This window comes from Heterocephalus glaber, unplaced genomic scaffold, assembly GCF_053883595.1.
Source record: "Heterocephalus glaber isolate CG9 unplaced genomic scaffold, H.glaber_assembly_v1.0 deba00001600, whole genome shotgun sequence".
NCBI lineage: Eukaryota > Metazoa > Chordata > Mammalia > Rodentia > Bathyergidae > Heterocephalus > Heterocephalus glaber.
The window spans coordinates 4,719,335-4,742,255 of NW_028258372.1; the positions used below are offsets into that span (position 1 = coordinate 4,719,335).

The following is a 22,921-nucleotide window of genomic DNA, read 5'->3' on the forward strand; positions in this document are numbered from 1 at the left end:
GTCAGTGTGAAATACTGCAATTTTAGGAACGGTCAGTTATTTAAAATGTTTTAAGATCACTCCTCCCCAAAGCCTGTAAATACCCCACAGCCACTAGAAATTCTTTTATGTATGCTTTAACCAAATTTACTTTCATTAAAATCGGATTAAACCATACTGACTTTCATCCCTTCCCCCACTTCCTCAGCACTTGGCCTGAGGGTTTTCGAGTTCCAGTCAGACCTGGTAAACACCTCCTGTGAGGGAGCCCTGCTCCTCCCAGAATGCTCATTTCAGGGGTTGGACCAGAGGGCTCCCAGGGAAAGAGTGAAATGGAGCAAATTTCCCTTGGCCCTGAACTTTGCCATTGGCTTCCCGCTGGGTGCTCGGGAGGTAGTTGGAGGTCAGAAGAGGTGGCTCTGCCTGCTGTTACTGGAAAAGAGCAGCTGAATTTCAGTCTATCTGTCCATTCCCCTTATCATTTGTCACTTTCCTCTCTGCCTCTGTTCCTCTAATACTTTCACTGCCGCTGCCAACACTGGGAGAGGCTGGATACAGCCTCAGTGCCTTATTGTACACACACACACACACACACACACACACACACAACCCCATCCACACCCACACATACAGATATAACAGATCCACACACATACACAAGGACACACACATGCAGACTCAGCTCTCACTTTCTGGCTCCTTTTCTTCCTCTCACCTGCTCTTGATGTTCATTTTTACTTTATTTTTCTTGGACAAAAAAATATGATGTGTCTGGGATTTCCAGGGCTGTGAAGAGGAATGAAGCAGAAGTGTATCAAACTACACAGCCATGACCCGGGCCGCTCTGCGGCTCCTCCAGCACCTCACACTCAGCCTTTGTTCTGGAAACCCCAGAGAAGGACGGGCTGACTCATTTCAGGAATGTTGCCCTTGAGCCCTGGCTCCAGCCTGCACTCCTGGCCTCTCTGCTCACCCCCAGGGACCTCTTGGAGCCTGCTGACACCCTCTGGATCTGGGAGGCACCTACTTCCCACTCCAGTTCCCATGATCACAGTGTCCCAGCTCCCAAGAACCTGGGCAGAAACTGCCCAGTGACATGGGACCAAGTATGGAAACTTCTATAGCTCTGTCAATGGTCAGTGTCTCTTGATTGCTGGTGTTAGATGCTTCCTACTACAGACAGAGAGAAAAAGAGAGGATTTAGGTAATCAGGAGTTAACTGTATTGTGATAATATGCCTTGGATTTATATAGTTCTCATATAAGAACTATGTGTTTCATGGCAATAATTCATTAAATAGAAGTCTGTATACATACTTACGTATTTTAAAGCATTTTTCCAGTTATCACCTCATTTTTATTTTATTTTTATTTATTTATTTATTTTTTTGGTACCAGGGATCAAACTCGGGTCCTTGTGCTTGCACAGCAGGTGGCGAAACCACTGAGCTAAATCCCCAGCCCACTTCATTTTTATTTTTACAAATGAATTCTATGGCTCCACTAGTATGATGTTGTCATTCCCTTATAACAGATTAGAAAACTTCTGTAGGAAAGGCTTGGAGACTTACTTGACGATGCTAATCAGACACAGAAGGGTCTCTAAAGACATTCCTGATGTCAAATATTAAAACATGATATTGGCTGACATGTATTTTCACTGAACTGGATGTACTCTTTTCTGTGATTTTACTCATTTTAACAAAAAATATTTAATTATTATTTAATCATATCTATACATGTGAATGAAAATTACAGTGTAGTTGATTATGAAGTCACTATATTTATGATATAACTCAATTAGTATGAGATTAAATGCTAGTATTCTTTTCCTGATTATAAAGCTTTATTTGCTTTTTCTAATTAAATTGGGCTAAGACGTACAGAAGGAAGGTTAAATGTGAGGGAGGTATTCATGTGCCCTTTTGTATATCCTTTGGTAAAAGTTTTTAATAGTAACACATTGCTAAATCATGATGTCAAGGTCTTCTTTTGGGAAGTTGTATCAATTAGGATATTTTGAGCTAAAAATAACTCTTTTTGCTTTACATGCTGTTGTATCTCAGGTATTTGTGACAGTAAAGGAAAGCTGACCAGCACAGTGCCCTTGATATAATATGATGAAAATGGCACTTTACCTTTATAGTTTTTCATGAGAAATGCATCGGACAAATCCCAATAGAGGTTATCCTATGAAACACTTATCCAGTACTCCTCAGAACTGTCAAAGTCATTAAAGCCAAGATAAGTCTGAGAAACTGTCACAGACCAGAGGAATCAAAGGAGACATGAAGACTAAATGTGGTGTGGAGTGCTGAATGGAGTCCTGGAACAGAGAAAAGACATTAGGTAAAACTAACGTTATCTGAATAAACTAAACACTTTATGGAATTAGCAACAATATGCCAATAGTATCTCACTAATTCTAACAAATATACTATGCTAATGTATGATATTAATAATAACGGAAACTGAGTGAGGAATATATGAGAGCTCCATTTAGTGTCTTCTTAATTGTTCTCTATAGCTAAAACTGTCTTTTAAATGAGAGCATTTTAAAAAACATCATCTCCCTTAAACGAGAGGGCAAGCAGGACAGATCCAAAGTGAGTTGATTTAGCAGATTAGCAATTTTGGTGGCTCAAATTCTCTCCACTTGCTTGCTCTGCTACCCTGACATAGGCTGACCTCAACTTGTTGGTGTTATGTTGTAACAGGGCAGTGTCAGTGGCTGTGACATAGGCATCTAATGAGCAGATAGGGACAAGCCTCTGGGAGACGTCCCTATGAGACCACTGGCCTGAAGTGATGGTAGAGTTGCACCTGAGCCCATCACTGATAAGAGAACGAGGGGACCACAAGGGTCCACTGGAAGCAGGACTTCCCCTGAGACTCATAAGGGAGACCTCAGAACCAGTGGGCTCTTCCATCTCCTACCAAGCAGCTGAGCGACTAGCCAAGCTGCCTTACAAGTGGAAGCAAAGCCAATGCCCTTCTAACTTGGGTCATGGTCATGTCTGCTTCTTCAGCTTGAACACACCTTCTGGTGCCTCTTAAACTCCATCCTCCTTCTATATCCAGCTTTCTAGCTTATGCAAATCATTTTGATGGCCAGCCCTTAAGGATTCTATATTAAGATGTGGGTATGTTATTTTTCTCTTTTCTTTTCAGTGATTGCTTAATGGCTTCACCGCTCACTATAACTGCTGCTTTCTTAGAATGAAGAGGGAAAGATATTTGGCTCAGGTCCCTGCTTTGGGATTGTTAGGACACAGTACTCACGTGGTGCTTTCACATCAGCACTCCATTGTTTGCAGCTCTGATGAGGCAAAACATTCCTCCCGCTCTCCATTTCATCAGGAAGAGTAGATGACACATGCATGTAACAGACCCCCCTCCAAAGTCTCTAAACTCCTCTGCAGTGCCCAGATCCTATTATGCTACTACATTCTGTCAATTTCAGTTGCTCCAAATGGTGGTAAATATTATTAAGGTGCTAGATTTTCTACTGGTTGTAATGTAGTTTCTAGTAGGTAATAGAGTAATTATTTGTAAGTAATTACAATCAATAATTGGGCCCACTGTCTTTTTCTCAAAGGCAAGTTTGGAGAAAATCATTAAAATTAGAATAGGTAAGGCTATTATGTATTCAAGTGAGAACAATGAAAGAAATCATGCTAAAACCGAGAAACAAGAAGCAACAGGGTGAGAATGAGAGGGAGCGGAAGACCTAGATCCTGCAAGTCTACTTGTCAAGAGCGGTGGGTTCCATTGCAGGTAGAATCCACTGGATCCTGAAGCCAGGTCACATTCCTGAGAAAGGGGAGTCTATTCAAGCGGGACAGAAACACCAAACAAGCAGAGGATATCGAAAACCATGTTACTTCCCGGCAAATAATGTAAACTGAATTTGGCAAAGGTCTATGAACTCAGGGAAAGGAGCAGAGTAAGACTGCTGCTTCCTCCCAGGGCCACCTCTTCTCTTTTTCCATGAATGCAGACAATAAACAAACAATAAAATAGGCAAATAAACAATTATTTCATGATCATTTCAGAGCCTCTGTGCTGCTTTCTCTTGCCCAAATCCCTAAAGAGGCAATGATGTGGGAATGAGTTTTATGATACCTGAAGGAACTAGTTCTGAAAGGGGGAGGTTGTGCATGATTTTGTGTGTGTGTGTGTGTGTGTGTGTGTGTGTGATAGATGATAGATAGATGATAGATAGATAGATAGATAGATAGATAGAGAGATAGAGAGAGAAACCGAGACACCCAGAGAGAAACTACAGGATGACTGTACTAGTCTGATTTGAAAGGAGAGTGTTTTGAACCAAAGTGATCTGATCCCTATTTCAGCTTATAGCTACTTGGAAACCATGGGACCTTGGATCATCTCTACAAAGATAAAGATGCCAGGACAATTTAAAGAGATGGGAAAATGCTAGGAATCAGCTGGTACCTGGTGGCCAAGGAACAGGTGAGACTAAGAGAACCCAGCTTCCTCTCCATGCCTCCCAGGTATGGCTCTTTGTGCATTCCTTGGTAAGCTTTTTACACATAAATGTGTCACAGAATCTATTACCTGATCTGAGCAGTTGGTGTAAGGATGCAGGTCTGAGTGTATCTATTCTGAACTGGGCTTTGGGAATTAGATGATCCATATTTCTTGGTATTATGTCTTGGGAAATTGTTTAAATTTCCATCAATGATGAATTGTGATGTGAGAATAATAATAATAATAATAATAATCTGGAGAGTTTAGGGTATGGTGAGAGAGTAGTAATTTAAAGTAGAGTGACATCAGATAGCTCTTGCTGAATGCCACCAATGCATTGGAAAAAGACAACTAAAGCCTTTGAATAGATAATCACCAATCTAAGACCCCTTTGGAGTATATGAAGAATTCTCATCTCCTACAGCGAAAGGCAAAAAATAAAAGAAAATAGAAGAAAAGGTTGAGAAGCAGCCCTAGGACTTAATTAGAAGGTTAATGGAGTTCCACAGAAGATGAAATTCTCAGTCTTAACAAGGTTACTATTTCAAAATCATGGCCTAAAAACCTAAAGCTTGGGATGGGGACATCTGTGTTGATCACACAAGAGCCCTTGAAACCTGGATTTCCCTCAATCCTAGAGGCCTGCAGAAGTGGCCCACTCCTGTCTGTTAGAGGGGACCACTCCCTGATGGATGATGCACAGGTTTCTGTCTTGCAAGGAAACACTGGTCCCTCCCCACTTCAGGATCTGCCCCAGGTCCACCCTACCAGATTGATATCTAGGATCAAGTCAGAACATTATTTGGCTAAGAAAGTGCAGGGCCTGTAAGTGCAAAAGGAAGCCATATGCTGCAGAAGCTGTGGAATTACTAAGGACACACAAGCAAAATTTGGGAAAGTGTGTGTGTGTCTGGATCCTGCCAGTCCTTTACCAAGGACAATAGAATTACAAAGTTGGATTAGGAAGGGGATTGTTGACATGGATTCCTTCTCCTATGCTACACAATTGTATACTTTGGCAAGGATTCTGGGTGATTACACCCTAGGAATATACTGTCAGGTTGGTCCTCAGAAACACCGGAACAATAGTGAGCTACACTAATTGAAAAAGAACTATTAGAACTCCTATAGAAAATGATGGAGAGGGGGATGGAAAGACTCAGATAACTGGATATGCTAAATTGGATATACTATGAAAACCTAGAAAATCTACTCACTGAGTATGTTAATTGGGAGGCTCTGGAGGACACCCCAAAAGGTGAGAGATAAATCCCATGAAGATCCAGATCCACAATGAGTATATAAGGATCCTATGTTCTGAAGACTGTCAGGAGATCCTCTCCAAAGCAATAAGGAATATGCTGATAAAATAGGCTTCAGTGTTGTCAAGAAACTTAGCTTGGCTGTCCTCTGAAGGCTGTGGTTGATGGCACCAGTGTGCTCCCTCACAGCATTGAGGAGGATAAGATCCCAAAATAATTGAGGCCAGGTGATGGGTTTAGTATCAGAATCAAAGTGGATACAATGGTTAGTAGTACTTAGCAATCCTAGGAGTAGACTAGATGACAGCTGACAAGGGTATTGCTCAGTCTACAGATCAAAATAAATCATGAATGGATGCTCATGAATGGACAGAGGGCAGGCATCCCAATAAAACACCATAATCCCTTATCCAGTTTCTATGCCTGGCCCAGTTCTCAGACTTGGAATCCACTCACTGTAATAGGAGCTGCGCCCCTAGGAGGGATGTCTTATATCACCCCAGAAACAGCATATAATTATAACACATCCAGTATTTTCCCAAAGGAACCAGTGCCCTTTACTCAGGTAACTGTATATTGGGGAAAAGGGATACCAAGACATTTCTAGGATTCTTGGACATAGATTCTGAGTTCACATGAATACTGGAGATCTGAAGCATTTTCATGTTCCTCCTGTTGGAATAAGCCATACTGGGGCTAAAGTAGTAAGTGAAAATAAGACCTGGACTGATTTCACTGTGAGCCCGTGGGTACATGAACCCACCAAATGGTCATTTCCTTAGTCTCAAATGTGTCATTGGAATGGACATACTTGGTCTTTGGCTGAAGTCCATGTTGATTCTTTGGTTTGTGAATTTGTAGAGTCACAAAGCAAAGTATAGAAGGTCAAATAGTAGACTTCAAAACTGTTCCCTGGCCAAAAGAATAAATGACAATGAAACAATATTGTATCCTAAGGAAAATGGTAGAGATTAGTGCCACCCATAAAGCCTGAAAGTATTCTGGAGTTATGCTAATCATAGACTTCATGTACTTCACCAATCGGAGCCCTACAAAAAATAGAGAGATTCTGGAGGATATTAAATACTACAAACAAACTTCAGTAAGTAATAGTCCTAGTTCTTGTGCTATTACAGATATGGTTTGTTGTTATTTTGCCAGAACATGAAAATGTGTCCTCAGATCCAGGGTGAGTGGCCTTTTCCATTCCTGTCAGAAGAGCATATCAGAAGTTTAAATGGACATGGAGTAGACAATAATATATGTTTACTTCTTGCTTCAGACCTATGTTAACTCTCCTGCTGTCTGCAATAATCTAGTCCACAAGAGTCTCAGACTATCTAGACTTACGAAGAAAATCACATTGGTGGGCTGGGGATTTAGCTCAGTGGTTCCAGTGCCTGCCTCATAAGCGCAAGGTCCTGAGTTCCATCCCCTGTACCAAAAAAAAAAAAAGAAAAGAAAAGAAAAAAAGAAAATCACATTGGTCCACTAATTTGATGATATCAAGTTAATATGTTCACATGAAAATGATGTGGCAAATTAGAGACGTTGACAACACATGTTCTCCAGAGGGTGAGAGATAGACCCTACAAGGATTCAGGAAAAACAAAAAAAAGGGATTCAGAAGTCCAGCATATCCATGAATATTTAAGTAAAAGACAGTGTTGTTGCATTTCATACCTTCTTTCACCAAGAAGGAGGCATATCACCTCATAAGCCTCTTAGGATTAGGGAGGCAGCATTTCCTCACTTGGAAATACTGTCCTGACACATTTACCAAGTGAAGTGGAAGCTCTGGGTGGGACACAGAGCAGGAAAAGGCCCCACACCAGATCTGGGTGGTGATGGAAGCAGTCCTGCTGCTTGGAACATTTAGAGTACCAGGCTTTCTGTCATGAGACGTGTATGTGGTGGGAAAAGATGCCACGTGGAGGTTATGGCAAACCGACAGGAGATCACAATGAAAACCCCTAGGGTTCTGGAGCACAGACATGCCATCTGCAGCAGAGAATTACATACCATTGGAAAGAATAGCTCCTGGCATGCTAATGGCCTTGGATGAGATGGAGTGTCTAACTATAGCACATGAAGTGGCCATGTATCCAGAACTGCCCAGGATAATCTGAGTTCTGGCCAACTCATCGAGTTATAAGGTCATGTGGGCCTAAGAGCAATCCGTCATAAGATAGAAGTGATATATCCAGGATGAGACATAAACAAGGCAAATCAGCAGAAGAAAGATACATGAGCAGTGGCCCAGACCCTCGTGTCATCACCACTGTGACACCAGGTTCTCCCCTTTAGCTCATGTCTGTGATGTTCACCTGTATGATCATGAGGGTTGCATCTCTTATTGATTAGCTAATGGAGAAAGGAAAAAGTCAACCTTGGTTTATGGAAGAGGCAGATGAGTTAGTGAATACAAGTGAGAAATGGGTAGTGATTACATGATAGCTCCTTCTAGGAGTGACCTTGAAGTATAGATAAGGGGACTCCTCCTTTGAATAGGAGGAGCTTTGAACAATGCATTTGATAATCCACTTTTGAGAAAAAACAAGAGGTCCACACAGAGGTTTATGGACAATGGCAAAAGCTATCCTGGAAGGAGAAAGACTGAAAATATCAGGGATAAAGACTCTGGGGAAGAGGAAAATGGACAGGACTATGGGAGTAGGAGTAAAGAGGAGAGATCTTTACCAATGTCTTTTTTTCCCCCTTTGCAATGCTGGGGATGGAATCCAGGACCTCAGGCATGCTGGGCAGGTCTACCATCATCTTTTAATGTTTTCTCTAATGTAGTAGAGTATCTACTACAGAAGAAGCAGTAAAGAACCAAATAGACAACATGGTTCACCAGTCATTTTTGTCCAACCTCTGTCACTGGCTACCTAAATGCTGATGCAATTGGTGCATAAACATGGTAGCTCCCGCCTCAGGGTTGGAGGCTCTGTATGGGCTCATCTGTACGCAATCCCACTAATCAAGGCAGACTTAGTCATCAGCACTGTTGAATATCCAATCTTCAAGCCACAGAGACAAACGCTGAGCCTCAAGTGGAGCACTATTCCTCAAAGAGATCAAACATCCTTAAAGGGAAGTTGATTACATTACACTGTTTCCACTCCAGAATGGAAAGTGATTTATAATGACTAGGATCTAAATGTATGCCAGGTATAGGTTTAGTTTTCTTGACTAGAGGACCTAAGGTACCATTGGGAGGTCTAGAGGGTGTTTGTTCCATTGCTATGGTAGCCTATTTTGCATAGCATTGCACAAAGTAATCCGCTTCTCAACAATGGAGATACAGCAGGAAGCATTTGACCATGGGCTCTACTAATCCTGCCCCATATTGTACCAGCTGGAAGCTGCTGGCCTGACAGAGAGATGAGACAGTCTTGGAAAGGAGCAGTTTAGGCACCAGCTTGAAGATAACATGGTGCAAGTATGGGACTTCATCCTAGGATGCCAAGTCAATGACCACTGCATGGTACTGTCCCCAGTAGGTAGAAAACATGGATCTGGAATCAAAGTATGAGGAGACGAAGTCCCGCCCACTGGTACTCTCAGTGATGTATTGGGAATTTGTGTTTCCCATTCCATCTTCCCTGGCTTCTGTGAAGATAGAGGGTTTGGTTCCAACAGGGGAAAGCACCCACCAGGGGGCAAAGCAAGCGTCTCATTAAACTTTGAGGTGTAGCTGCCATCTGTTCCTCCAGGATCCTTAGCGCCAGAGACTATCAGGTGAGGAAAGGAGTCACATCCTAGCAGGAGTAATTGATTTTGATCATTGTGAGGAGGTTGGGCTGTTATACAACCGGGAAAGGGACAATGTGCATGCCACTCAGGTGACCTATGTTGGTTTCAGCTGATGCTTCCTTGGCAAATTTTGATGATAGACAAGCACAGCATGCATAGCCTGAGAATCGCAGGGCGACCAGTTCACCCACCAGGTAAGCTGTCTGTGTCATCTGCGACGCTGGTAATATGGAGTGGGTAGAGGAGGAAAGGCGAGATGAGGAGCAGTGATATTCCCACAGTCAGTGACTGCAGTTCATCCTACTCTCCTTCCTTTTGCTGAGATGATGAGAGAATCTTGCAGGCAGGATCCTGGGGCGGGGAGGGTGAAGTTATTACACAAGGGATTAGTGGACCTAAGTCCGTGAGGACTAAACACAGTAGATGTCGTGGTTCAAGGCCAAGATCCTCAGTCAGGACCCAGGCATCATTTCTCCAGCCTCCCCAAGCATTGGCTGCAGTCAGCTCACAGATGTCCCCTGGCCAAAGGGTAGGGCCCCAGCCAAACTATGCCCCTCCCCAGGCACAGCTCATATCCAGTGATATGGGGTAATGGATATGGAGTGAGAAGTCCCAACCCCTTTGCCTCTGCTCAGTCTTAATTCTGCAGGAGCACCCAGCTCCAGAGCACGCTGTGCAGCTGCGGCCTCAATGGCAACTCTGCCACAAGTTGACTTCTCAATCTTGCAACCAGGTATGGATCACCCAGGAATACTATCCCATAAATGTTCTGCAGACACATCTTTGCCTCAGGGCTTGCTTTCGTAGGGAAGCCTAACCTGAGACAGCCTGACCCAGGATCTACAGTATCTGCTTCAATCAGTATCTACATCAGTGGCACTACAGCACTCTTTTCAGGTGGTTTAAACCTAAAGTGGAATATCGAGAAGAATGGGGAAGACTAATTATGGTTTATCACTTTACAGAATTCTGCTAACTCGGGCCCCAGCATTTCCATACTGGGCCTAACCAAGCTCTGTCACCCCACCCACCTCTATCTGTACAGGAGCTAAGAGAACAAACATTACTGGTTTAGCTCTTCATTGTGTTGCAACAAAAATGCAGCAGCCAAAATAGAAAAACAAAACAAAACAAAAAAACCACCGGAAGCACTAAGAAGTGTCAGCTTTCCAGCCAATCATGTAAACACACCCATGCCTACCTCATCTCTTTTTTGTTGCTGATTTTTTGCACTTATGCTCTGATCATAAAGAGTGTCAAATAAGATCTCTGGCAAGTTAAAGGAAAGCTTCAAATTCCAGTTTCAGTAAACTTGTAATTTAAATTTCTGTCATTTTAGGTGAACTTGAATGTTGGAAAGGACAGGAGAAAATAAAATTATTCCAGTTGACATGGTAGGCTCAACTGGAACAGGTGTTTAAAATTCACTGCTAGGTAAAGTCATATTCAAAACTTTACTTCTATTGGGTGATGAATATTTCAACTTTTACTTTTCTTTTCTCTCTCTCTCTCACTTTCTTTTTTTTTTGCTGACAAAACTTTGAGGTTTTTTTTCCATCAGGAAGGCACGATCATTCTGCAGTACTGCCAAATATAACAAACATCTACAGATGGGTTGGTCTGCAGCTGGAGGCTTTAACTTTGTAGTATTTATTTGAAATATCCGAGCCAGCAGAGCAAGGCTAAAGCACAGTGGGCACAATTCACAATGTTTTGGCTCTGGAGCAAATAGCAGTTGAACTTAGTTTTTTCAGCTAAAATGGAATTTATGCAGATGTGCTTTGCACTAAATTCATTAAACAATTACATCCTGGTGCAGTTTTCACATTTTTGTAAAGGATCTGCATAAGCACTAATTAGATCTAAAACAATGTTACTGGGCAAATTACAGTGCCGATTGTTCCCCTCGTCTTGCATTCCCGCATCTGCTTTGCAGAGATGATGATAATTTAGGTGCAAGCCATACAAATGCTGGTTTTTGTTACATTTACTAGAAATATTTATTTAAAACGTACTATAGATTAATTGATAATGTACGCATTTTAAAAGACCCTCCAAATGTTTTCTCACCGACACTTGCTGGTAAAATTCAGTCTGTGAAAAATACAGTAGCTGAAACTTCTCACAATCCCTAACTGGCATTTTCCTCTGTGCAGTTTGCTATTGAAAGGCAACTTTGCATTTCATTTGGCTTCAAGTACAAGCTGGGTTCGCTGAATTACAGCAGTGCCTTTCAGAGTGCTGCATTTGACGTAAAGGCACACATGCTCCTAAAGAACTCCCAGCCGTGGCACCCCACACCACCTCTTCTGTGGTCCGTCAGTTAAAAAGGGTGACTTTGTGTTGGGAAATTATTCAATGTCCTAAGGAGCTCAGACGTGAGAGTATGTTTTCTTTCTTCCATATTTGTCTTTCTATATCATGAAATGTAGGAAGGCATATTAACATTTAAACGTAAAATTAATTCTGCAGACATAAGGACATTCCAATAGGGTTTCTATGGCAACTTTGAATGTACCAACTTAATTCAGGACTTGTTCCAGCCTAGGAGTCACCTCCGTTATTGCTGTCATCCTAGACATTCTTCAGTTCGCCTGACCAGCCATGCAGTTGGAGCCCTGAGGGTAACCATTCTGTTCTCAAACAGAGTAACTGGTACTACAACTAGCATTATCTCCATCCCTGGGAAGGAGGCCAATGTGGTGAATCAGTTTGGCTGCTGATTTTCTAAAAACCACTCCTGTTGTTGGACTTTTAAAGTGGTTTCATTTATTGTTCGATGGAGCCAGCCATGAAAGGCCAAGCGTACTATGAATGCCAGCAAAGATTAAGAGGCAAAACTGAACTCCAAATGTAATCAATGTACAAGCCCAAGTTCAAGATATTTGGAAATATCTCTTCTTGGTGCAGGAATACTAATTATTAATGCAAAACACAGCGAGTAGTAATGGTGCTTTCAAAATTTAGCATTCAAGTTCACTTGCTTTACTGAATTGTTTCTTTAACCTTTATGTGGGTCTTTCCATTTCATTCTGTGATTTTTGCTAGGTAGGAGAGATTGTAACTAGAGAGGTGATAATAATTCCTTCTACAGACTTAATTGGTAAGCCTGAAACTGCTGTGCTGGTTGAATATGAAATTATATCCTCCTTAAAGGAAAACATAATTTAGCACTAGCTTTGTTGTTTAAAAGTAAAATGCATGATGCCTGTGAAAACAGGCAAAGTATGTTTATAATACAAATGTTACTTTTGAAGATCAGGAAAAAGACAATAATTAGTATTTCATAAGGTATTGCTTTACCTTTGGAAATTATTTGATTCTATACTTTATTTCTATTTTGTGTTTTTCTACTGAGAAAGAGGAAAATAAGCAGGATGTAATTTTTACCAAATTAAACATAAATGTGAGACTTATTTCTCAAACTTCCAAAAGTTGCCTTTGGAAGGAAATGGAAGAAACTCTACTCTAAACACCGGAAGTTATGAACACCTGGAAGAAGGTTATTATGACAGCATTATCAGTCTTAACAATATTACTGTTAACAGCTTACTCCTGTGGCTGATAAAAGGTCTATGCAACTTCTGAAGAGACAATTAAATGAAACAGCAGAGTTCTTGGCAAAACTGACTTAATTGTTGTACCTTTTGGCCAAGGGGTATTTGTGGATGCTACTACTTACTGTTCCTTTCTTTTTAAGTCCCCGAATAGGGGCCTTAAGTACCTGAGGTACTGCCTTGTGGTACCTGAGGTAACTCTTGATTCCACTTATCCCTCTACTCCTTTCCTGGCCTTCTTCCTTCTCCCCTTCAGCAAGAATTTCTCTATGACTTTTTTTTTTTTTTTTTTTTTGGTACCGGGGATTGAACTCAGGTTCTTGCGCTTGCAGGGCAGGCAGTGGAACCACTGAGCTAAATCCCTGGCCTCTCTATGGCTTCTTGAGGCCAAGTACCATGTTTGACACTCACATGGGTGAGCCAGTGGTCCTGCTTTTTTGGGATTCACACTTGTAAGTAGAGGACACTCATAAGTCCTTATCCAACAAGGCACACATTTGATTATCTTAGGTTATTTACTTGGAAAAATCCAGAGGTTGGGTGCCATATTGCTATAGGCATTTTCCATTTGTTGGAGTGAACCCAGTTTTATTAGTCAGAATATATTATTCAATAGAATATTACATGTATAAACTCACCCACTACTGTCCTTCCAAGAAAAATATGAACTAGTTATAATTGAAGGTGCTGAAAAGTTCCTCTGCCCCCAGCATGTCTTCCCATATGGCCCTGTTGAAATTGCCAGCATTAAAATTCCCTCTTAAATGAATCTTCTTTGAGGAGCTTATCTCTTTAACAAGTTTAACTTTATATTAACCAGATTAACTTTACATCATCAGGATTCTCAAGCACTGCTGGTAGGAATTTTCCAGCCAAGATATTGCTTCTAGACTGGCCACGTGGCTAATTCTCTACTTGCAATAGTGTCATCTGTGTGTCCCAGACAGAAAGTACTCTGTGTTAGTCAGCTTTCTGTTTCTATGACACAATACCTGAGAGAAACAATTTAAAAGGAGGAGAGGGTTTGTTTTGGCTCATGACTTCAGAAGTTTTGGTCCATGGTTGATCAACTCTCACTTTGGCCCTGTGGTGGGGTACATCATGGCAGGAGTATGTGGAAGAGGGGTCTGTTCACCTCATGTTGTCTGGGAAGACAAGAGAAAGTGAAAATTCTCCCAGGTTTCTCATGTCCCCTTTGAGAGCACTCCCTCAGTTTCCTCACTTCCTCCCATGAAGCCCCACATCTTAAAGGTTCCACCACCTTCCAATAGTGCCACGGGCTGACCCTTCAACACATGGTCCTAACAAACTATAGTTAACTTCCTGCTCTGCATATGAGAGAAGATTCTCACATTGGTACTTCTGTATCACAAAGGCTGACACCACAGAGAAAGGACCCTGGGGAACATTTTAATCTACACTATAGTATGTGAGACTTTGTTTAATCTAAAAGGAATTTAATAAAACTATTTCTACTCACTGGTTTGCAATAGGAGGAAAGATAGATTATAATGGGAGAGGGAGCCAGGAGCCCACAGGTAGCTCAGACGGGGTTGGGCATCTGGTTATCTGGCCCCACAAAGTACTGGGAAAGGTTTAAAGAGTGGGATCTAGAAGACACTATACTGTTTACCTGGAATTCATTCTGACCCTTAGCACTAAGCCTTCCTTTAAAACATTCAATAAAACACATATGTAAGGAGGAAGTTCAGTACTGGGCTAAGCTGTCCTGTCTTGAGGCATCATATTTTGGTCAGTTTGACAACACTTGAAAGTACCTAGTACTTTGGAGAATATAATGTAGCTCAAGAAACATGGTCCTCCCTGCCTCCAAACTCTGCTCAGTGGAGGCTGGAACAATATCTGGCATTCCTCCTTTTGCCCTCAAAGCATAGCCCAGTATCTGCTTATTGGCAGAGACAGGCACCTAACAGAATTCCCGTATAAATCAGTAGGCAAGGAAACAATGAAAGTCTACAAGTGAGCTCCCTAACCCAATTTCTTTGCACCATAAAGGATTAGTACATGTTAATTGGGCCATGAAAACTAAAGAAGGCTTTCAGACAGAGGGAATGGCATAAGTAAAGCCACAGAGATATGAAAAGACATGGTGTTAGGAAAAACTACAAACAGTGTGGTGTCAGTAAAGCTGGGTGCTCAAGGTGGATCACAAAGACATACAATTTGTGTGGTAGATACAAATTGGGCTTGTGTCCTTTGGGCCATACTGAGGACTGTGGGTCCTACTCTGTAGGTAGTGAGAAGTCAGGTAAAGGGTTATAAGCACAAATTGCTCTCATGTACAATATTACCACTCTCTTATTATCATAGTGCTCACTGCATACTGAAGTTTACTATTTGCCAGATGCACATCTATGTGATTTACATACCTTTTCTTGTTTTACAGAAGACAGAAGCTCCACACAAGAGAGATTAAGTACAGCAACTTGCCTAAGACCACACTGTTCAGTGAAGAACTTGGACTTGACCCAGGTCTTACTCGCTGAATCAAGTGGCAGGGTGAGCCTGCAGGATTCACAGAAGTGTATCACACTATCGCAGGTTTGGGACATCATTAGACACCAGGGAAATACAAACCCTAACCACAAGATACCACTTCATCCCTATAGGGATGCCAAGAAGAGAAAAATCAGATAATAACAACAAGTGTTGGAAAGGATATGGGAAAATCAGAACCCTCACGTATTCTGGTAGAAGTAGAAAATGGTTCCACTGCTTGGAAAACAGTTTAGAAGTTCCTTGATTGATTCAACATAGAGTTACATATGATCCAGTTATTCCACTCCTATAGAGTGGACTATGCTATAGATTGAATATATATATGCTATGAATATTCCAATGCTATAGACTGAATATGTATATGTTAGAATGCGTGTTTTAAATCCTAATGCTCAGTGTGATGATATTTGGAGATGAGGCCTTTGGGAGGTGATTAGGTCACAAGGGCTCCATGGATGGAGTCGGTGCCCTTATCAAAGAGGCCTGGAGAGAGCCCCCATTCCCTATCACCATGTGAGTTTATAGAGAGAAGATGGTCTCTTAGGAGCCCGGAAATTGGCCTGCACCAGACACAACATCTGCCGGCACCTTCATCTTGGACTTTCCAGCCTCTAGGACTGTGAGAAATAAAGTTCTTTTGTTCCTAACCCACCAGGCCTGTGGGGCGAAGACATTATATATATCCAAGAGAAATGAAAACACATGTCCATATAAAAATCTTTACATGAACATTCATAGTAGTACTATTCATGATAAGCAAAGGTGGGAACAACCCAAATGTCCTTTAATAATTGAAGAGATAGACAAAATGTGGTATATCTGTACAATAATTTTGTTTTGGCCATAAAAAGACTGAAAATGGGGCCTTAAAGAGATAATAGGAGACCGATGTTCATACATGATTATTCACTGTGTTCAAAAGTTGTAAGCACCACAAGTGTCCATCAATGGATACACAGAAAAACAAAAATGTGGTGTAGCCACAGAATAGAATATTACTCAGCCTTAAAAAAGAAGGAAGTTGTAACATGCGCTACAATATGAATGGACTTTGAGAACATCATGCTAAGTAAAATAAGTGATATACTGTATATAAATCAGTATATAAATACTGTATGATTCCACTTATATAAGGTACCTAAAATAGTCAAATTTATAGACAGAAAGTAGAACGGTGGTTGCCAGGGGCAAAGGGTATAGGAACAGGAAATTGTTGTTTAGTGGATACAGAATTTCAGTTTTGAAAGACAAAGAGTCCTAGAGATGGGTTGCACAACAATGTGAATTTTTTTTAGCAAAACATTTATTGGTACATTGTAGATATACATAATGATAACATTCATCATGAGGAATTTTTACCTACGCATGACACACCCTGCTTCTCCTTTTTTTCTCATTCCCCCTCCCCTTGACCCCTCTTGCCCTCCCCATATACAAAAGCCTTGATTAACTTTTCACTAAAAAATGGCTAAGATGGTAAATTTAATGTTATGTGTATTTTGCCACAAATTTTAAAAAGAGAAAGCAATGGTTGCTTGTGTTATTAACTGGATGTCTGAGAGGTTCACAGGGTCAGGACAAACAGCTGGCTTTGCACTCCCACAGATCTGAGGCAGGATTCTGCTGCATTGCATAGTAACTGGGTGTCCCAATGTAAAGTCCCAGCACGCTCAATTTCTCCAAGATGCAAATGATAGGGTAGGAAGGACCTCCTCATTCAGTGTCAGAATAATAAGTAAAATAAAACTATTCTTGTGTACATTTGTTTCTATTAAAACTACTTTAAAAGCTACGCTAGAATACATTAACCCAGTGACCAAGTAGTGAGGGCTGCCAGATAGAATGCAGGGCGCCCGACTGACTTTGAATTTAACGTAAGCAATGAAAACTTTTTAATAACTTCTTCATGTAAGTGTGTCCCAAATGTTACATTATACCCTATGCGATACTGGGGACATATTTACCTGAAAATCAATTTTTATTGTTTATCTGAATACAACAGAGTGCCCTGTATTTTATTTGCTAAATACAGGTCTTACACATAACTCAAATAAGTGACAACGTTTAGCTCTATAGAGAAGAAAAAAAAATTTTCCCCCAGTACTCTGGCCATTTTTTCTTCTTGTCCAATTCTTGTGTTTGGCTGTCATCAAAGATGCGGGACAGGCATATGGCTTAATGACCAAAATGACAACTGACATTGGGACTGATATATTAATCTTCTGGTTTGTCTCTTAATTATAATTGGGTTTAAACAAACAAAACCATGAATAGATTACCTGCTTTATTTCCTCTGTCCCCATCAAACATTGTGAAAAGTCCTTTGCCCTGTGCTGTGCCCCTCCTTCTATTTTCCTCAAAAGTAAATTTTTATCTATGAAGATGGTGACTTTAATCAAATTAGCAAGAGTTAAGAAGGCCATCCAGGGCCGGGGATTTAGCTCCGCCGCCTGCCTCGCAAGCACAAGGTCCCGAGTTCGATCCCCAGTACCAAAATAAAAGAAGGCCGTCCACTGAAAACTTTAATGTGCGAGTCTCCATCCATCTTGGAGCATCCAAGATGTTGAATGTGATATAAATCCTGCTGGCCCTACTGTCACCAGACAGTCACTCACTGGGCCAGTGCTGTGTCCTTGAAGTGGAGTCTACTGAGAGAGACGATGGTCACCTTCACCAATCAGAAGCACAACAGCCAGGCCTTATATGCTTACGGATTTCTGTGATTTGCTAGATAGGACCCTCTACTTCTCCATGAAAGGTGGCATTAGATTTCTTGAGACAGTGGTGGCGACAACCTGAGAACAGGAAGTCAAAGCTCAGTTCAGGTTCTGCTGCCCAAGGGCTGGATTTGGGCAGCACGTCCCTGGCTGCGGCTGGATAATCAGGGACGAGTCCCCATGAGAACAGATGAAGAAGTGTCCATCAGAGACCTGAGGACAGTGCCAAGCCTGCGCCAGTGTAGAAAGGGAGCTTCGGCCACCTTCTGGGTTCTGGGGCCCCAGCTTTTCTTCAGGCTGAGGGCCTCAAGGGATGGGTGGCCAACCTTCTTCTGCTCCTCTCTGTCTTCCCTGCTTCACCAGCTCTTCTTCTGCCTTGCCTCTCTGTGCCACCCCCACCCAGCCCTGGAAAACCTCCTGACCCGGCTTCTCTGGCAGACTCGTCTGTGGAAATGCTCCCTGGGACTGCCGTGTCCAGAAGCCACCTTCCTGGCCCCTTCAGCACACATGATAGACACGAGGGCTTTAACTCAATACCCAGTTTATTAAAACGACAAACTTAGAAGCCCGGTTTCCTAAAACTTTTATGCTACAAATCTGGTTATTCTATGTATAAATCTGGTAAATTTTATGTTCAATAAGAGGAAATACTTTTTTTTTTTTTTGGTACCAGGGATCGAACTAGGGACCTTCCACTTTCGAGGCAGGCGGCAGAACCACTGAACTAAATTCTCGGCCCAAGAAACACTTTTGATTAGTTTTTTCTTTTCTCTTTTAAAATTAAATTTATTTTTAACCAATAGATAAAAACATACAAGTTGTAGATTTTAATGGGGTAACTTTTGATATTTTAATACATGTGTATATTGTGGAATTGACTAGTTTTTGATTGTCTTGAGTTGAAAGGACTAAATTTCCATTATACCATGAGTGTCCTTTACCTTAATTATTAGTTTCCTTTCAACATTTTAAACTGCAGTGATAAAATTTAATACACTTTTCTCTCTGAGCAATTCAAATGTATGCTTTGGCTTCATGTGACCCTAACAAATAAAATCTTTCTTTTTTTTTTCTCTTTTTCTGGTATGAGGGATTGAACCCGGAGAGTGCTGAGTCACATCTCCAGCTCCCTACCCCCTTTCAGAAATCTCAGGCAGGATCTTGCTAAGTTGCCCACGTTGTCCTCGGACTTGCAGTCTTCCTGCCTCAGCCTCCAGAGTGCTGGGATTACAGGTGTGCCCCACAACATGCAGCTCTTCCAGTGGTTTTTAAGGTTTTCTAAATCTGGTAAATTGCAAATTATTAACCTTATGACCCCCAAGTTCTAGTAAATAGTCTACTAGTGTTTATGTAAAATTGCAGTGAAATTACAACGTTCAGCTTATGGGTTATAAAGTTTGAATTGCAGTGGGTGAAACTTTGAGAGGGCCTGGAAGGGCTGCCAGTCACCCAGGCCCTGGGTCAGCGTAGTTGCTGGTGTGTGTGCTCAGGGAGGGTGGGGGGAGGGATTCCTGTTTTTGATGCGTATTTTGAGATGTGTCTAGGAGGAGCTGGGAATGCAGGACTGAGGACTGGAGCAAAGATTCCATCACTGGAGTATAGGGAGAGAAAAGAGCTGAAGCCCAGCAGACTCCAGGATTTTGGAGACACAGTGGAAGGTAAGGATGGGCCCAGAGAAACCATCAGGGTAGAGTCAGCCATCCGCGGCTCTGCGCCCTGTGTGTTCAGCCTACAGAGGAGCCCTGTGATTCCTAAACTTGCTGTGATTTCACTGTGTGTCTCTGATAAGTCTTTAACTTTGGGGCTCAGATTTCCCTCTCCACCAGATCCTGATGATAATAATAGTTCCTACACAAGTGGAGAAGGCCCAACTTGCTTCCGAGAAAGTGGTTCTTATTAAGATAAAAGTTGAGGCCCAGAGTGTAGTGGTGGTAGAAAGTGTGCTTAGCATATGCGAGGAGGCCCTGGGTTCGGTTATCAGCACCACACAAAGAAGGAGAGGAGAAAGGTGTGGGGAGGGAGGAGGAAAGAACAGGCCTGGGAGAGAGGAGCAGAAGCTGGAGAGACACTTGCATAATCAAGGAGGATTCAGTCACCCGGACTACTTGTACGGACGGTGAAGCAAGGGGAACCGGTCTGCCACCCTGGAGGTTACAGCCTGAGCTCCTGCCATGTGCTCAGTAAATGTTAACTACACACCGCATTGGCAGATTTTATGAATGTGAAAAAAAATCCCTCATAATATTTTAAAATATTGGTTACATATTGAAATTCAAATTCCTAGTAATAATATTGGAATAAGTAAGATACATTTAAATATTAGCTTTTTAATATTGACACTTGGGAGTATCAAGTTACATGTGTGGATTTTCTTTGTGTGGGACAGTGCTGGGTGACAGTCATTAGTAAGATGACGAAGACCAACTCAGTATGCCACCTCTGTGCTTGAGGTGGAAGAGAAGAGAATCCATAGAGCTCACATCCCAGACCTGGAAACATCATAGAGTTGTCAGTGATTTCCCCAATTCCAAACAAAAAGCATCACATGGAAGAGGGCACAGGTCCATAATGCCACATCACAAGTCCTTGCGTCATACAGCATTTGCAATTCCAAATTGTTCAGAGTTTAGAAAGTGGAGTGCACATCATATGTGACATCCTAGCAAGGTCTGGGGCAGCCAGCACCCATAAGCACTCATTTCAGTAGTGAAAACATAGAAAGATTCACACTTAGTGGGAAACAAGGACTCCACATGGTCTCAGTTGAGTGCAAGATGAGTTCTGATGCTGCTAGGGCTTGAAGGTCCCCATGAAAATTCCTGTTGAAAACTTAATCCCATGGTAGGGCCTTGAAGAGGTAGGTGACGGAGGCCTGTAGGCTGTGTTCCCATGTATGGGTTAATTCCCATTCCAGTCCCCAACTGTTTTGACACCGGGGACCAGTTTTGGGGACCAGTTTTTTTTCTATGAACTGGGGCCTGAGGGAGAGAACAGCTTTGGGATGATTCAAGTGCATTACATTTATTGTGTACCTTACTTGTATTTTTTTTGTTTTGTTTTGGGTACCAGGGGTCGAACTCAGGACCTTGTACTTGCAAGGCAGGCAGCAGCAGCACTTTATTTGCATTATTATGACATTATATTCTCCGAAGGAGTGCACAACCTAGATCCCCGGCAGGTGCGGTTCACAGTAGGGTTCGAGCTGCTATGATAATCCAGCGCCAGCTGATCTGACAAGAGATGGAACTCAGGTGGAATGTGAGTGATGAAGCTTCAGCTGCTCTCTCATCCTCACCTCCTGCTGTGTGGCCCACTTCCTAACAACCCACAGACCGGTACCACTGGATTAATGGACCAGTGGACTAATGAGTTCTCTCAAGAACAGGTCTGTTACGAAACCCAGTCTGACTTGTCTCTTTTCTCTGACCTTCTCAACAGGTTGATGCCCTGTGCCACCTGGGGACTCCACAGAATTCCCACGAGCAAGAAGGTCATCACCCAGAGTGACCCCTTGACCTTAGACATCTCCAAATCCAGAACCGTAAGCTGAATAAATCTGTATCTAAGTTTCTGGCATTCACTTGTAGCCACACAAAGTGGATTAAGAGAGACACAAAGTGGATTAAGAGAGACACAAAGTAAGTTTTGTGTTCACTCATCAAAAAACAAAAACAGAATCACTTTGGTTGTAGACCTTTTGGATTTCATAACCCCAGAAGTGCGCATGTGGGATCTGCAGTGCCAAGGACTGGACACAGTCAGTCTCCACCTAAGCTGGGCTTGCTGGGCTGAGTTACTCCCACAAGCACTGCCCCTGCACAGCCTGTGAGCCCTAGAAAACTTTAGTTCAAGTTTGGCCTATCTGAATGAATAATTCGCACTATGTAGTTAGCCATGGTCTCTGAGAGTCCTCTGAATTTGAGTTCCCCAAGCAACCAGTATCTGCACCCACTGGTGTCCATTTTTGGAGTCTCTCAGGGACAGCATGGGAAACTTTTCTGCATTCTATTTCAGAGTATTGTGGAAAATCCAGGATTGGTTTTCTTGATGTTCTATTTCATACCTAGTTTATGAATTCATTTCTACTCAAAAAACACTGTGCTTGGCCAGGGACTGCTTTTGAGATAGAGACAATATAACCTCATTTTATAGCTAAGATGAGGCCCAAGAGCATTTGTAAATTTCTTCAAGGCTGCAGAGCAAGTTAAGTGCCATGAGTCTAACTTCAGAGTCTATGCTCTAAACCTCTATAGCACATCTCCCTGTTAGGGACTGAGCTTGGTCTGGGGATATAACTCAGAGGTAGAATGGACTTATAGCAGATTAAAACATAGTACACACAAGAAAAAAAGGACTTTAATTATCTAAAACAAGAAGTAAATAGAATTTACTTTTCCCAGAGAATTAAAGCCTGCCTTGGAAACCCGAACTTCCCTTTTGTGATCACTTTCCCCTAACCCAGAGTAAGACTCAATATAGTTTTATTTTTCAAGAACTGGCAACTAAACAGGAGCTTGTTTTCCCAACAATTATATATTTTAATAGAAGAATTTGTAATTAAGTAATGTTTATAAGGGTAAACTGAATTTCTAGAATTTAGGAATAATTTACATTATAAAGAACTTCCTTACTCT

General features: G+C 41.9%; 1 long non-coding RNA gene across 1 annotated transcript; it reads left to right on the forward strand.

Moving 5' to 3' along the window:
* Positions 1 to 2,056: 2,056 nt before the first annotated feature.
* Positions 2,057 to 20,505, forward strand: LOC110350952 (uncharacterized). The gene is made up of 4 exons (XR_002397913.2): positions 2,057 to 2,327; positions 4,334 to 4,454; positions 9,603 to 9,687; positions 15,458 to 20,505. It is a non-coding gene; the product is annotated as an uncharacterized LOC110350952 (long non-coding RNA).
* Positions 20,506 to 22,921: the final 2,416 nt, after the last annotated feature.